Source organism: Durio zibethinus, chromosome 5, assembly GCF_047325235.1.
Source record: "Durio zibethinus cultivar Kanyao isolate XHJ-2024 chromosome 5, ASM4732523v1, whole genome shotgun sequence".
Taxonomy (NCBI): Eukaryota; Viridiplantae; Streptophyta; class Magnoliopsida; order Malvales; family Malvaceae; genus Durio; species Durio zibethinus.
The window spans coordinates 20,773,591-20,791,568 of NC_143166.1; the positions used below are offsets into that span (position 1 = coordinate 20,773,591).

The following is a 17,978-nucleotide window of genomic DNA, read 5'->3' on the forward strand; positions in this document are numbered from 1 at the left end:
AATGATAGAGGTAATGGTTAGGAGAGTCACATAAAATGTGATTAGACAAGAAGTTGTCAACCAATTGATTTAGGTGTCACATGGAGATGTGACTGATAAGCAAGTTATCAACCTAATTTACTTATAATGGCTTATTGAGACAAACCTCAAGTTTATATAAACTAAATACAATCTAGCCCATTAAAAAAATATAATTTTTTTGAATTAATAATGAGGGCTACTGATTTGATTAAAATAGTGGGAGCAACCAATATATAGATTTAAACCTTATCTATAGTGGTTTTGAAAAATATGACTAATACTTGTTCATATTTTATAGGTTGCAAAAATGAGTAATAATTTGTCACTTTGTAGCATACTTGATGCTAACAAGCACAGAGGGCCTAACTTTAATGATTAGTACTACAATCTAAAGCTTGTCCTAAGGCGAGAGAAAATGCTTTACATTCTTGATGAACCAATTCCATCATAATCATATGCTAATGTTGATGACACAATGTGGTAGATTTATGAAACCCATAAAGACCATGCTAATCAAGCTGCATGTATCATGGTGGCCAGCACGACCCTTGAATTGCAAAGGCAACATGAGAATATGGATGTTTTGATAATCATTTTGCACCTTAAAGAATTGTTTGACAAACAAGGGTGGACTAAAAAGTTTAAGACCTCTAAGAAATTGTTCTGAACAGTGATGTTTAAGAGCATTTCGGTCAAAGTGCATTGTCTCATAATGATCAATTGAATTAAGAAACTTGGATAATTGAGATTTGTGATAGACCATGAGTTAAGTGTTGACTTGATCTTATCATCTCTTTTTAGTAGCTTTTCACAATTTGTAATGAACTTTAGTATGCATCAAATGGAAGTAACATTCCTACAATTGATGAATATGCTAGAAACTATTGAAATGTCCATTAAAAATAAAAAGCCTGAGACTTTTCTAGTTTCTTCATTTAAGGCCAGGAAAAAGTTGGCTAAGAAGAAAAATGGTATGAAGGTTGATAAGAAAGGGGATGTAAGCAAGGCTATCAAGCCTGCTAGCAATATCAAGAAGGAAAAAGGTGCATGTCACCATTGTGGCAAGGAAGGTTATTAGAAAAGGAATTGCAAAGTCTACTTAACAAGCTTGACAGAGAAGAAGTCTAAAAAGGACTTCTACTTTAGGTATGTTTATGATTGAAATCAACTATCTCTTCTTGACACATCTTCTTGGGTATTAGATATCAAATGTTGTTCTCACTTATGTAATCACATACAAGGATGAAACAAGAGTAGATGCCTAAAAAAGGGAGAGGTGTCTTTGAATGTTAGAAATGGTGCAAGTGTTGTTGCCTATGTCGTGGGACTTATTGTTTGCCTTTACCTCTTGGTTTAGTTTTATAACAAAAAGATTATTATTTTATTCTTGTCATAACTCAAAACATCATTTTAGTTTTTTATTTAAGCATGAATGATGGATACTCATTTGATATTGAAGGCAATTGTTGTTTCTTTTATTTAAATTATGTGTTTTATGGCATGGGAATCTATGTAATGACTTATATATTCTTAGATCAAACAATGATGTTCTCAATATAAATATTAAGAAGGCTAAACTAGATAAACAAAATCAATGTTACTTGTGGCATTGTAAGCTCGGTCACATTAATGAAACAAGAATCACAAAGTTACATAAACAAGGATACTTTTATCTTTTTTATTATGAATCACTTGAAACATGTGAATAATGTTTGCATCGAAAGATGACCAAATCACTTTTTACTAGAAAAGGAGAAAGAGCTAGTATGGTTCTTGGACTAATACATTTAGATGTATTGGCCTAATGAAAACAAATGCTATAGCAGGATACTCCTATTTTATTATATTCAATGATGATCATACAAGATATGGTTATGTGTATTTAATGAAACACAAGTCTAAATCCTTTGAAAAGTTCAAAGAATTTAGAATAGAGGTTGAAAAGAAAACTAATAAAAGTATCATAACACTTAGATCTGATTGAGGTGGTGAATACTTAAGCCATGAGTTTCTAGGTAATCTAAAAGAGAATGGGATTCTTTCATAATGGACTCCACCTAGAACACCACAACACAATGGAGTTTTCAAGAGGAGAATTAGAACCTTGTTAGACATAATTCAATCCATGATGAACAGTTCAAATCTTCCTATATCTTTTATAGGGTTATGCACTTGAAATAGCCACTTATCTTCTAAATATAGTTCCATCTAAATCTGTTGACAATATGCCATATGAGTTGTGGAAAGGTAAAAGACCTAGTCACACATAAGGATTTGGGGATGAGATGTTTATGTGAAGCATGCGCAAGTCGACAAGCTTGGAGCTAGATTGGTTAAGTGTAAATTTGTGGGATATCCAAAGAAAACTATTGGATATAACTTCTACAACTCTGAGGAATGAAATATGTTTGTTTCTAGACATGCTATCTTCTTGGAAAAGTAGTTTATCCTTAAAGAGAACAGTAGGAGTAAAGTAGAACTTGAAGAAGTTCAAGAAACACAAATTGACATGAGGATGGAACTTAAGGCAATGGCTAAGGCATTAGATGAGCACTCAAAAGCTCAAAGTATAAAAGAACTTCGTAGGTCAAGTAGGACTCGCCAAGCTCTTAAGAGACATAGATTTCTCATGGACAAGGATGAGTTGATGATAGATGATGGTCCATGATTTTGACAAAATAGCATTAGGCAATGAAATCTAAAATGGAGCTCAAGTATGCAAACTAAGTATGGACTTTGGTGGAACCACTTGAGGGATAAAACCCATAGGTTGTAAGAGGGCTTTTAAGAAGAAAATTGACATGGATGGCAATGTACAAACATAAAAAGCCAAGGTAGTTGCTAAAGGTTGTAATTAAAAATAATAAGGTGATTTTGATAAAACTTTTTCACTAATAGCCATGTTAAAATTCATTAGGGTTTTGCTCGCTATTGCCACATACCATGACTATCAAATATGGCAAATAGATGCCAAAATGGCATTCCTTAATGAGAATTTACAAGAGGATAGGTACATGACACAACCCAAAGGTTTTGAATCAAAGGAAAATATCAACTTGTTGTGTAAGCTTCAAAGTTCTATCTATGGTTTTAAGCAAGCATCAAGGAGTTGGAATATATCTATTGATGAAGTAATTATAGAATTTAGATTCATCAAAAATGTAAATGATATATAAGAACACAATTGGGAGTGCAATCGCTTTCGTAGTAATATATGGATGCCGTATTGCTTATAGGAAATTATATACCTATGCTACAATCTATTAAGATTTGGTTATCAAAGAAGTTCTTCGTGAAGGATTTGGGAGAAGCAACTTATGTACTGGGCATAAAAATCTATATAGATAGATCAAAGAGGTTTCTTGGTCTCTCACAATTTAAATGCATAGACAAAGTGCTAAAAGGTTTAGCATGGAAGAATCCAAAAAGGGATTCTTTTGGATTCTTATTAGTGTCACATGGCATAAATCTTTCCAAAGACATGTCCTAAAATACAAATTAAGACAGCATGAATAAGGTTCCATATGCTTCAGCAATTAGTTCCATTATGTATGTAGTGTTATGCACAAGGCCTGATATCTCATTTGCTATAAGCATAACAAGTAGATATCAAGCAAATTTAAGTGAATGTCATTGAAAGGCCATGAAAATAATCTTTAAGTACTTGAAAAGAACTAAGGATGTTTTGTTTATGATGGAGTCAAACTCCTAGTTAAGGTTATTATGATGCAAGCTTTCAATCTGGCAAGGATCAAAGTGGCAATGTTTTAACTCTGAATGGTGGAGTAATGAGTTGGAAAGTTCCAAAAAATGTACAATTGCAAACTCTACAATTGAAGTTGAATACATCTTTACATTTGAGGCTACAAAAGAGGCTGCAAAAAGAGGTTGTCTAGATTAAAAAGTTTGCAACTAAACTAAGTGTTATTCCTAGCATTTTTTATCCAATAGCAATCTATTATGACAATAATAGAGCTATCACTCAAGCCAAGGTACTAAGCTCTCATCAAAGATCCAACATGTATTAAGGCAATATTTCATTAGAGGCTTGTTTCTAAAGATGATGCTAAAATTTAACACGTACCTACTGAAGATAACATTGTTGATCCTCTTACTAAAGCTATTATCGATCATTTTACTAAAGTTATGTCCTAGCAGAAACATGATAAACATGTAGTCAAATATGGTATTAGATACATGAATGATTAGCTTTAGTGTAAGTGGGAGATTTTTTGTATTTGCCTTTTAAGCTGAATTATATTTTAGCTAAAACATTGTCATATTTGTAGTACTTTGATATTTGATCTTATTTCTTTATCATTGAGGTTGTTTACATGTATTTCGTTGTTGACGCTTATATGATAAAGTCATCAGAATATAAATAAAGCTTTGTAAAGGAATTACAATGAGATTGTAATTATGAGAACATCATTGCATAAAAGCCATATGTTCCAAAATAGTTCCTAGTCAATGTATTATCAGTAAGAGGACATCGACAAAAGCTATTGAGAATAGCGCATGGTTATACTTTTACTTATAAAGCAAGCATCCAATTTCATAGGTTGAAGTTTCAAAAAATTTGAGTTAACATGTGGGTGCTTGTTACAAGAACAAGTTTAGTGAACATGAACCAACATGAGAATGCTATATGGTAGTTCACATAGTGTCTATAGCCACATTCTCATGTAATTGTTGTTTAAATGATCCTTTGACTTGAGATTACTTATGATCTTATAGGATGAATGTTATACTTTAACTTTACTTTACTTCTGGTTCTAACTAAGAATGTTCTAGTTGAGTAGTGTTGGGTATAACATGAGGCATATGAAGATGCATGAAGTAATCAAGATGGGATTCATAACCTTATGTGATAAAAAAAGTATCTCAATTAGTCATGATTGAATTAATTTGATAAATCTTTGGCCAAAGTGAAATAAGAGTTTAGAATTGTTCTAAAGCTTATTTGTGAGTTAATGTCAATGATAGGACTTAACATGGTTGAACAAGATTGAGTAGACACTAAATCATACTCAATGTTCAAACTAAGATACTATATGATGAAAGGATATTAATTATATACTAAAATCATTCACGGGTAGGTCATTGAGCCATATTGACTTTTCTTTAGCAATTTGAGGGTCATAGTAATGAAGCTAGCATTGATCATGATCTATAAATATAATATTGGCTAGTCAAAGAATTAGTGATGAAGACAAAAATGTTTGTTTCATCCATAGACGAATACTAAGGCTTCTAATGCTTGTGTTTATTGCTAACATGCTAAAAAATCTAATGGGTCACACATAATAGGACAATTGTGAAAGATTAAAATAAGGACAAGTTAAGTTAGACTTAATTTGATTTTTGTATGACCAATTGTAATGGAAATAAAACAAGAGAAAGATTTTTTTCCTTGTTTGGTACATTTAGCTAGCATAAGGTTAATTATGCAGATATGCATCCTATGTATTAAACCTAATGTGGTCGAATACTTCCACTATAAAAAGAACATCAAGCTGCCCCTTTCTTGTACTACTATTCTAAGAATAAGCAAGATTCACTCAAGGCAAAAACACGCTAAGAAAGTTTAGCAAAACCTTGAAAGAATATAAGAGATTTTGGAAACACTTACTAGTTTGAGTATGCCTTTGAGTTCTACCAAACCTTAGAGAAGGTTCTTTTACAAGAGTTCATGTGGATCACCATTAAAGGCTGAACACTTAGGCAACTTCTTGGCTTGGAAAACTATTTGGAAGATCACTAAATTCAACCAAAGGAAATTCGACATCCACGGTAACCATTTAAGTCGATACACACGCATGCTTGTGAAGTTGTATGTATGATCTTATTGATTGATCTTGGTTTTAGGAAATTAAAATTTAAAAAAGAAATTGATGTATATTGATGTATAATTCCCTTTAGGGAGTATTCTTTACCTCTTATGCTTAAATTCATATTTCTTTACACATTGAGGACAATGTGCATTTTAAGTTTGAGGGTGGAAAATTTGAACCATACTTTAAAAGATTTTCAAACTTAGGCTTAATTGATTGTTGTTATGAGTCTTTAGTATGCTTCCTTTGGTTGTTGTTATTGATCCTATGATAGAAACCATGATTGACTTTGATATGTTCTAATTAGTGAATTGCATGTCATTTAGCAATTGTCTATGTTGATCATAGGAATTGCATTTCATTTTTGAAGTTGTGCTTATGTCTAGAATTTGTTTGATCACTTCTCGAGGTGAAATTCTAGGCTGCACTAACTTAGAGACATGACTTAGGCCACCATTTGATCGATTGAGCCTTTCAAACTAACTTTAATGCATATATCCATAGTCACCTTTTTTAAGCCTTATTTACCTTTCTTTGTTAAGCACTCACATCAATAAACTTAGACCTTATTTTGCAATTTCATTCTTGTTGTCCCTACCCTATGTGCATAAGGATCACACATGATATAATTAGAGACTTATGTCAAATATAGGAAATGAGGGAAATAAAAAAAAAGGAAAAAAGTGAAATAAAAATAAGAATAAAAATAAATAATAAATAAATAAATAAAAAGAAACCAAGAAAGAAATAAAAGTGTGTGATTGCTATTTTTTGTATAGCCTATAAGTGCATAGATCAAGTAATAAAATAAAAGTATTCCAGTATTATCTCCCAATGGATTATAGATTGTAATTGTTTGGTAGTTCTTAAATACCAAATTTGAAGTCTTAGACTCTTATATATAAACAAATGTATTAAGGGTTGGGTTGCAAAATAAGAAAAGAAATATTGAAAAGCAATGTAGGCTTACATCTTAACTTCACTAACTATCACTTGGGAAGTAAAAAAGTGTAGCCAAACTAGATCTAAAGACTTAAAAATAAAGATATCTTGTGATAGCCGAACATGTAAATAGAAAAGAAAGTGATGAAAATTAAGATTTCTTAGAATCAAAATTTGAGTAGAAAAATAAAAAGTGATTGCTAAAATTTGTAGAGAGAGAAAAATGAAAGATTGTCACAACTTGTCGGTAATAAAAGAAGTTGTAAATCAAAATTTTGTAAAGATATAATGCTTGGAAAGAAAGAGATCATTGAAAATAAACACTTCTTAAGTATTAAAAAAACAACTTTGTTATTGGCAAAGTTGTCATCGAAGACAATAACTTAAAGAAACTAAAAGAAACCAAAAACTAAAGAAAGAATGAAAAAAAGAGAAGTGAAAAGTAAGAGATGACAAAATGAGGTGAATAGCCTCTCTATTTATAGAGGGGGGTTCAGCCATTGGGGGTAAAGATTATAGGAATTAAAATTTAAATTAATTGCTAAAGGATGATGGCTATCCTAATCTCTATAGAGCTTGGCTGAACTTGGACTCTTCATGGTTGAGTTGTCATGGCTGTGTGATCCCTCTTGATGCAATCTTTATTCATACTCCTTCCTTGATTTGACTAAGAGAGAGATTTCTATATAAGATAACTACTTTTTATCTAATCTCTTGAAATTCAAAGAGATAAAGTCCTTTTCCATTTAAAATTCTTCAAAGCTAAGCAAAAAGGTCTTTCTTGGAAGAAACCATCTTTGGCCAAATGTACTAGAGTCCATATTAGCTTGTAAGTGTGAAGTCTTCTTCGAATGGATTGGCTTCCGGTGCTTGCAAAACTTAATCAAATGTGCATTATCCTTTTTTGCAATTGCATTGGGCGAACATGATAAGGCTTGAAGAGTTCTTAATCTTGCAAACTTCTTCAAATGAGCTTTTTTTTTTCTTGCATTTGCATTGGCAAAATACCATGGGTGAAGTGGAAGTGTCCTTATGCTTGTAAAATTCATTCTTGGCCACTTGGATTGGTGGTAATTGGACCAATGGCGTTTGGTTGTATCCTCTTTTGCATGGCCAAATGTGATCTTGCATGCATGGATTGCATGGTTTGCATGTTCAAAGGCTTTAGACCCTAGCCTAACATTACAAACTAGCAAAGACCTAGGGATCTTGAGTTTAGTGTTAGCCAAGATTAATGAAAAAAAGTGTGAAAGACAAACTTATAGAATGTCTATGCATTTTGATTTTGTTGTGTTAATTTCATGGTTCCATATAACTAGATGGCATGTGCTGATATGTGATGAATGTTGCACACAATGAAACTTCAATTAAGTAGATGCACAATCTATGATAATTTTTATGACTAGCCCTTGTTTAGGATTTACCTTAAGCCATAATCATTATGCAACTTTTGAGAAAACAATTTCTAATTGATTGTAGAAAGTAAATTTGACTCATAGCATAGTTGATTTTGCTTGAAGACAAGCAAAAAGTCAAGTTTGGGGATGTGATAATTATTTTTTTATAGAATTATCATATACTTAATTAGTTATTTTGTAACCTACTTGATTTTATTTTTGTTTGATTATCCACCTAAATTTTCCATAATTCATGTGTAGGGAAAACTAAAACACCATGCCCGCACCTAGTGTCATTATGCAAGCAATTGCAAAATCTAGTGGGAAATTTGCCAAGGCAATGCAAAGACCCTTAGGAGATGAGTCGAGCTAATTTTCATGAGAAAATGGGCCATCAAAAGGAAAAGAAGATGCCATTGCATGCCTAAGAAGTCCTAAGACATGAGCCACTTAATGAGTGCCTGTAAGAGCTTACTTTCTTACATAGGATAGCTTGCTAGTGAGGGGCTAGCTTTAGGAGCTGCAAGTTAACTTTGGAAGCTTAAATGAAAAGAAAAAAAAGCATGTTAGCTTTATAGGTGAGATGGTGATCCAAGAGGGGGGGTGAATTGGATTTCTCCAAATTCTTCCCAAACAATGGTTTCAATATAGTTGAATGGAAATTAAAACAATAAGCAACTATGATGAAAATATAATGCAAACAATAGCAAATAATGAACCTAAAATCAAATATAAACAACAATAAATTGTAAGGAGATAGGGATAGAGAAATCAAATACAATGATTTATAGATGTTTGATCCTTCTCCACAAGGCACCTATGTCTTTTCTCTTGGTTGTTCACACCAAGGCTTCAATCCACTAGTTGAAGAAAAATTCTTACAATATACAAACCTATCTTGTACTAAATCTCTATCTTTTTCTCAAGGCTTAGATAGTAACCTTTACCCTTACAAATCAAGAGGATACCTCACCTCTTGCTTACAAGATAACCAAATAATTTTTACAAACAAAAATAGCTCTTAAAGTTGAGTGTTTGCCTAATGAAGTACAAACAATAATATTCACAAATATAACAAGGAATAGAAAAACTCCTTAGATCTTTTAGCTTTGTTGACAAATGCTTTTGGAGCATAATACTACACTCATCCACAACTGTAGCATCCAATGGTGGCTCTTTAACTTGTTGTGTAAGATTGAATTGCAACCCCCTTATTGTAAACATTGTTGTAGTAAGTTTCATTGAATTTTCCTTTGCCTTTTTCCTAATTACAATTTCCTTACTCTTAGTTTCCTCCTTCTTAGCTAGTTTTACCTCCTCAATCTCAATTGGTGCATACTCTTCATCATTATCATCTCCATCATCTTCAAGCTCAACTTCACTAAGATCATTTTTAATATAATCAGCCATAGGCTTATTCCCCATCTCCTCTTCTATAGACTCATCAATAAACTAAATTGCCCCCATTACCCTATTTGGCCCCTCATATTTTTTTACATTGAAAATGCTATTCACTTGCTCCTTACCTTGTTTCTTTGGGTTTTGCTTCATAGCGTTGGGTAAGGTACCTTGAGGGCAATTATTAAAGGCATTTACAAGCTGTCCTACTTACACCTCTAAGTTCCTTATAGATGTTGCTCGATTTTGTAAATTTTGAGAAAACATCTCTTCAATAGACAGTTTCTTTTCTTGTGGTAGTGGAAGTGGATGGTAATGTTATGGTTGGGAAACCAAGTGGGTTAATAAGTCTAAGTTATTAAGGGCATTTGCAAGCTATCCTACTTGCACCTCTAAGTTTCTTATAGATGTTGCCTACTTTTGTAAAATTTGAGAAAACATCTCTTCAATGGATGGTTTCTTTTCTTAGGGTGGTAAAGGTGGATGGTATTATTATGGTTGATGGAAACTAAATGGGTTAATAGGTCTATTGTAGGAATTAAAAACTTGCCCCTAGTTATTTTCCCATGAAAATTTTGGATGTTGCTTCCACTTAGGATTATAGGGAATAGAGTAATGGATATACGGTTGCTTGGGTTGAACAATATAATGGATTGGCTCTACTTTAATTGGGCACCTATCTAAGGAATGGTTCCCCTTACAATTATCACAAGAAACAAAAAGGCTTTGGGCGGCATGTATATCACTAGGCATAGGGTTTGAACATAAGTTTTCAATCTTTTTTGCTAAGGTTGAAACTTGAAAAGTTAAACCAGTTAAGGCATCAAGCTCATAAGCCCCGATAGGTTTCTTAGGAACTAACCTATCATTGGTCTACACATAATTGTTAATGGCCATCTCTTTAAAAAGATCATATGCTTCATCAATGGCTTTTCCTACTAAAGCCCCACTAGTAGCAGCATCAATGGTAGTCCTCATTTGCCCCCTTAAACCATTATAAAAGATTTAAACTTGAAGCTATTTAGGTAAACCATGGTGAGGGCATTTCCTTAGCAATTCCTTGTATCTCTCCCAAGCATCAAAAAGAGATTCAGCCTCTATTTGCTTAGAAAAAATGATGTCATTGTGCATTTTGGCTATCTTTGACAAAGGGAATAAATGAGCTAAAAACTTTTGAACAAGACCATCCCATGTTGTAATCGAACCAAGAGGTAAAGACATCAGCTAGCTCTTTGCTTTGTCCCTAAGAGAACAAAAAAAATCTTAGTTTAATGGCATCATCAGTAACACCATTTTGCTAAAATGTATCACAAATCTTAAGGAAATTAGAAAGATGCAAGTTAGGTTCATCACTAGCTAACCCACTAAACTAAACAAAATTTTGAATCATGTTGATAATGGATGGTTTCAATTCAAAATTATTAGCTTGAATGGTCGGCCTATTAATACTAGGTTGAAAACCATCTAGTTGAGCACAACATAGTCCCTAATTGTTCTTTGATTATCTTGTTGCTTAGCCATAACTAACTCATGAGTTACTTGCTTTTTACCCTTTTTTTTTTTTTATCTTTTTAAGTTTTTTCTCAATCTCTTTATCTAAGGGTACTAAACTGGCACTCACAATTCTTGGCATACAAAACAAGGCTAACCAAAATAAATTAAAGCACGAAAATAAAATCTAAGCTATAGGTAAAGATATTAGTATTGATGTTGTGATTTCCACTCAATTCCTGGCAATGACACCAAAAACTTGATTGATAATTTTCAAATGCACAGAGTCAACACAAGTAATATAATGATAAGTAAACTATCGTTCTCGTGAGGATTGAAAAATAAAAAACTCAAGCACCAAAATTCTATGCCCTTAAATCTGTACTTAGAAAAATCATTTAAAAGATATGAAAACCTAAAAACATGCAATACTATGAATCAATACCAAAATAAACTAAATAATCTATAAATAATTAAGGACATCCAAAATAGAAACCAGTCTAACAAAATAATCAAAACTCAAAATCAATTAAAGCTAAATACTAGAACTAAAATCCAATCAACTATAAATAGCATAAACCAAAAGTAATAATGTAAGAAAACAAGCAATACCAATCAAAAGAACCAAAATAGAAACCTATAAGAATCAAATATGCAATACCAAACATAAACCCTAATGAACTAACATGCAAACCATGTAAACAAAAACCTTAATTAACTATAAATCATATAAGTATCTTTATTTTAATTAAATAACATGCAATTAAACCAAATTAAACTTGAACAAAAATTAGATCAACTCACTATGCAAAACCAGAATCATATAAACCCTAATCTAAAATAATTCATGCAAACCCTAATCAATAAGTACTAAATCGAATTGAAACAAGACTAATTAAATGCAGAATTAACTAATTATTATTACCCTAAAAACCAAATCAGAAACAATTGAAATAAAAACAACTACACCCAAATTGTAATTATATCAATTTTTTAACCCTAAATCATACAAACCATACAAGCATGTGATAATTAAACTTAAATCTTGCCCTAACAATATAACCTAAATGCTTAAAGATGGTTTAAACATGTAATTGAATGAACTCAAACAAATTAGAACATGAACCACATGAATTAAAAAAGACTTAAAGATAGAATCACAAATAATAAAGATAAAATCCAAATTGATTGCAACTAACATCTTTTAAACCAATTTGTACAAAAACTAACTAAAACGGAATAGAAAGAAAGCTTTAAGCCAAAATTCAATTGAAGTAAACTTAAAATAATGTGCATAAATTGAATTGAAAAAGCATAAAACTAAAAGAACAAGAAATGTATGAACCAAAAGTTTAAATGCTAAAGAAAATTGAAAACAATAAAGCTATGGGTTGGTCTGTCACACCAACCCTTTTACACCATTTTCCTAACATTTAAATCACTTATTTATTGGCCTAAAAATCCCCTAGAGTGTTCAGTTGAAGATGGGATTCAAAGAAGACTTTTCATAGTTTTGGTTGGACTTAGTCTCTTTAATCCCATAATGCTTCTTCAATAAAAACTCTGTTAGCTTTTTACATAAGATGGTGATCCAAGAGGGAGGAGAATTGGATTTCTCCAAGTTTTTCCCAAACAATGATTTCAAAATAATTGAATGAAAAATTAAAATAAATATCAAAATATGATGCAAATGATAACAATTGATATATCTAGAAGTATATATTATCAACAATGAAAATAAAAAGATAGGGATAGAGAAATCAAACACATAGATTTATAGAGTTTTGGTCCTTCTCCACAAGGCACCTATGTCCTCTCTTCTTAGTTGTCCACACCATGACTTCAATCCATTAATCTTGAATTGAAAATACAACCCTATCTTTTTCTCTTAAAGGCTTAAGATAGAAACCTCTACCTTTTGTAGTATTTTACCTAATCTCACTGCAAAGCTCTCATGAGGATACCTCACCTCTTATTCTTTTCCACCTTTGTATATCAAAGGCAATTTTGCAAACAATAGAGCAACTTCTCTAAGGCTAAGTGTTTACTAAGTTTAAGTATAAGAAAATGATAAATGAAAAAAAATGATTTGGATACAATAAATACAAAGATATAGACTTTAAAGCTCTAAAACTCTTGATTTCTTTGAAAGAATGAATATATGGCTTGTTTGATCTTGCTCTCTTGATTCATCAGCCTTCTTGGTGTGTTGGAATGCCCAATATATAGAGAAATGAGGAATTAGCCATTTGGAGACTAATTGGAGTTGAAAATAGCCATTGAAGCTTGATAAACTAGTCATTAGAGTGTTTATGGGCATAAGGGATCGATCCATTCTTGGAGGGGATCGATCCATTCTTGTATTTCATTTCATTTTTTACCATTACAACTGAGGGGATTGATTGGTTTTGATAGGGGATCGATTATGTGCCTTATTCGGTTAATCCCTTCTTGTAGGGAATCAATCATTTTTGGTGTTTTTCAAATCTATTTTCTTTCTATAAGAAAAATCAATCAATCTATTACAAGAGGAGATTGATAGGTTTAGCCAAGGGATCAATCTTGTAACCTAGGGGATCAATCTAGTCAAGCTAAGCAATTGTATCCTACTTTGCACTCTATTCACTAATTTGATCATATCTTGAGTTATAAAATTCCAAATCAAAAACCATTTGAAGATTTAAAAACTAGACTTAAAAGGCTTTCTATCCATAGAAAATTCATAACCTAATTCATTGTATACAAATTATAGTGGATTTTCAAATCTATCCCTTGTGTAGTTTTTAGACAACTGCAAAGTGTCTGATAAAAATTCAAAATCTTTTCTTAAAAAATTTTGATTTTGATTTTGTTTGATCCATTAGAAAGTACACTCATAGTGCTTTCCAACCATATAATATTCAAATATTAAAAGCTTTGTGAATTAATACAAAAAAATAAAATAAGTTCAATGTTGAAAAACTTTGTTCTTGTAAAACAACTTTCTTAAGTGAATCTATTTCTCATAACCAATGCTATCAAATTTGTATTGAGTCCAAAATGAACAAATTCACTTTAAAAACAAAAATTGGACTTTCATTTAAGCTCAAATAATTAATGTTTAATAATAGTTTTAATTTGAGAAATAAGAAAACATAAAGAATGGTTTGTTTAAACTTGGAAAATCATATTGTTTATTTAGTACCAAAATAATAAAACTTAAGAATATGTACTAAATAAATCTTCTTCAAAATCTTGAACAAGCTTATTTAGCTTAATGTTTTATCATTTCAAAATAAAGATCAATTCAAGGCTAACATATATCCCCCTTTTTGATATGACAAAACTTAAAGATAAATTTGCTTGATGAAAAACTTTCTTTAAAATATTTAAGATTTTTGGAAAACAGTTTGAAAAGCTCCTGTTAAACTTTGCATGGCAAAACTCCCTTTCAATTAATGTATCCTAATCCAACACAACTCAACAAACATATATTAGTGAAATAAATTAAATAAGCACAATCAAACATTTGCATGTCAAGCACAAACAAATTTGTCCATATGATATTTCTCCCCTTTTTTATCATAACAAAAAGACATGAGCAAATAAATATAAAAAGAAGCTATTAGCAAATATATTCATGAAACATTTTCCCCTTTTTTTGTTTAAGCTATTTATATAAAATGTTAAAGCTCCTATACCAATTACTATAAAATACAAGAAGAAATATTTATAAACTCTTCCCTTTTTTTCATTGTAAGAAAAAGAGAGATCAATTCAAGGCATGAGACAAAATGCTTGATACCAATAATAACAAGAGTGTTTTGAATGCATGTAATAAAGTGTAATATGCACAATGAAGTTCACATACATATATTCAAGCACAAAAGCACAAGTGTATCCAATTTAAACATTATAGAACAAAATTATTCATTCAACCTAACTACATGAAATTTATAAGCAAAAGGATAATAAATGATATGCATCCTACTCATAAATCATGTTATCGTAAGATGTGCTTAGAACTTAAGACATCAATAGCAAGCACAAATTCAAGCATATGCATACAAGCTCATACCAATTGTTAAGGATACCAATTGTTAAAGATATGTTATCACAAAACATACCAATAGTTATCATAAAAAAAATCAAGAAAAATTGTGTTCTAAGATTTCTCCTCTTTTTCAAAATAAGGATTAATCAATTTAAAGCACACACAATTTTGCATGAAAGGTACAAACTATATTAGGGGTAGGCACATAAACAAGTATCCATGAAAGTTCAAAATTCTTTAACAATTTTGACACCAATTGCTACCAATTGTTAGCTATTTTATTCAACAACTTTCATAGAGTACACATACTTCAAGCATATGAAAGATTCATTCAATATATGCATAAATGATAATAGTAATCTTTCATAAGCTATCCTATCCAAACAGGAATCAAAAGCTCATATGTATTTAATAAAGCATGAATACTAATGAGCAATAAGGTTCAATTACCATCATGTCATAAAAAAGATTATTCAAGGATTTTTCAAACATGATGAACACATAAGCTATAGCAAAGAAATAATAAAAGTATAATTACTCAAGTATATTTCAAATTATTTCAATGCAAAGCAATGTATTTAACTCAAACATATACAAGTATATTTCAATCAAAATCATACTAGCATATGCAAAATACATAAGCAATATACCTCATTAAAAAAATATGCAAGCATTTAGGCACAATTTGGTACTTGCCAACTCAATGATCTCAACCAATAAACATGTATATAAAATTCAAATTTATAATTCATAAACTATGAGTCAAATCAATTTAAAGATCAAGAAATCAACATAGCTAACTCATAGCCATGTTCAAAGATTCATCTTAAACAAATATTAATGCAAAATATGTATATTAATCACATCAAGGCAATCAAGAACTATGCATGAATATTAATGAAAGTGAATTAGGCAATTCCATCTTTTTAAAAAAATATTAAGACAATTTTTATCAAATAGCTTGGTGACTAATTTATAAAATGTGTTCATATGTTCAACCATAAAATCATATATTTGCACATATCAAAGCAAGCATGTATATGTATTCAAACTCATACATCATATCATAAAGTCGATATATTTACCTCCATCCATGTCAAGCTTTATTGTTGTGTGCATTTGGCTTTGAATTCTTCAATCCACTTCATTTGAGCAAAACTAGGCTTGATTGATGAGGATGATATGCTTTGCTTGCTATAGTTGAAATTTAAAAAATGTAGGCTCATTCATGCTCATTTCAAATTCTCCTAGCATAGACTTAGAAAATATTCTTGACAAAGAAATATTCATTAATAACATCAAGAATATCAATTGATAAAAATTATACTAATTGTTAGAAAATGAATTTCATATTCTAAGTTATTATAGGCAAAAGAAAATTTTGCTCATTAAGCACAAGTTGCCAATTTGCTAGCAAATCATTCAATATTAACTAAAGCTATAGAGCATTCATCATAATAAACATCATATAGTACAATGGTGGCACTAAAGCAAAAGTTCTTAAGTAATGTGCAAAACATCAATCTTTCTAGATCATTTATGAACATAAAGAGGATATATTCAATAATCATGTATATATAAGAAATCACCAAAGAATATGTCAAAATAAATTTTAGGCCATATGAAATCTAAAAACTCAAGGAAGACATATTTCTCATCAAAAACATATTCAAGAAAATTTTAGTACAAAAGCCTAAATATGTCTACACAAATTATAGGCCATAATCAACAACGACTTAAGCTAAAAACAAGCATCATAGGGAATTCATTTGCTTAAGTCAAGTTGTAACCATGTCAAGTCAAGAAAAATCACATTTAGCATATATGCACACACTTGATAGGAATAATAGATGAACCAATAACACATATCATTTAAAAAACAAGTAGTTCATCAATTTAAAAACACAAATCAAAGAGATATAACATTTATGCACAAGAGCAAGCATATGAAAAAAGTATTTCACAAATTAAGAAATAAACAATTTAAGCAATACCAAATCACAAACATGAAGGTCAAGTTGAACCAATCATTGTATAAGCACATATCTTGACCACAAACATAGATAAACAAATAATCAATATATATCTTTTAAGCACATAAAGTTCATCAATTCATCAACACAAGAGAAGAAATAAACCTTGAATTAATAAGGATAAAGAATTAAACTATATTTTAAGACTTTTTCATAAGAAATCAAGAAATGCAAATCAAACAATAATATGTATGACTTAGGTATAAGATGATCATCAATTTCTAAAATCACAAATCAAGAGTTACAACAATTGAGAATAAAACAATCAAGTTTAAAAAAATATATATTTCACACTATCCAAGCATTAAGAACAAATTGAGTAATTTTAATCAATATGGTCATATAATCATTTTAACAAAAACAAATCATATATGTCATACAAAATGCATAAAAATCATATTATTCAATCAAATGTATTTATGCGAAACACAATAGGATAAATCATTGAAAGCTTAATATTTTCAAGATTTTGATTTTTGACATTTTTAAGCTCATTTTTGATTGAAAAGACCTAGAAAATTTTCAAAAATAGTCAAGCTCATTTATAACCAACTTGAACCATTCCAACAAATTTCAATTAACAAAACAAAGTTGTTCAAGTGGTGATTTAGGCTTCAAAATAAGGAAATATGAAAGTCAACTCTTAAACCCCATATTTCCTTAAAAAAGGCTACTGGGATGGGCAAATATGTTAAAAATTCACATTTAAGTTCTTTTAAATTATTTGAAAAAGAATATGAAGATGTCCAAATGGTTTTTATGCCTATATATGTTAAAAAATAAGATTTGATATTTTAAGTTCCAAAATCCTTTATAACTTGCATTTAAC

At 30.5% G+C, this 17,978-nt stretch overlaps 1 non-coding gene across 1 annotated transcript; it reads left to right on the forward strand.

Moving 5' to 3' along the window:
• The first annotated feature begins 10,619 nt into the window (after positions 1 to 10,619).
• On the forward strand, positions 10,620 to 10,723 carry LOC149518771 (small nucleolar RNA R71). The gene has a single exon (XR_016342558.1). It is a non-coding gene; the product is annotated as a small nucleolar RNA R71 (small nucleolar RNA).
• Positions 10,724 to 17,978: the final 7,255 nt, after the last annotated feature.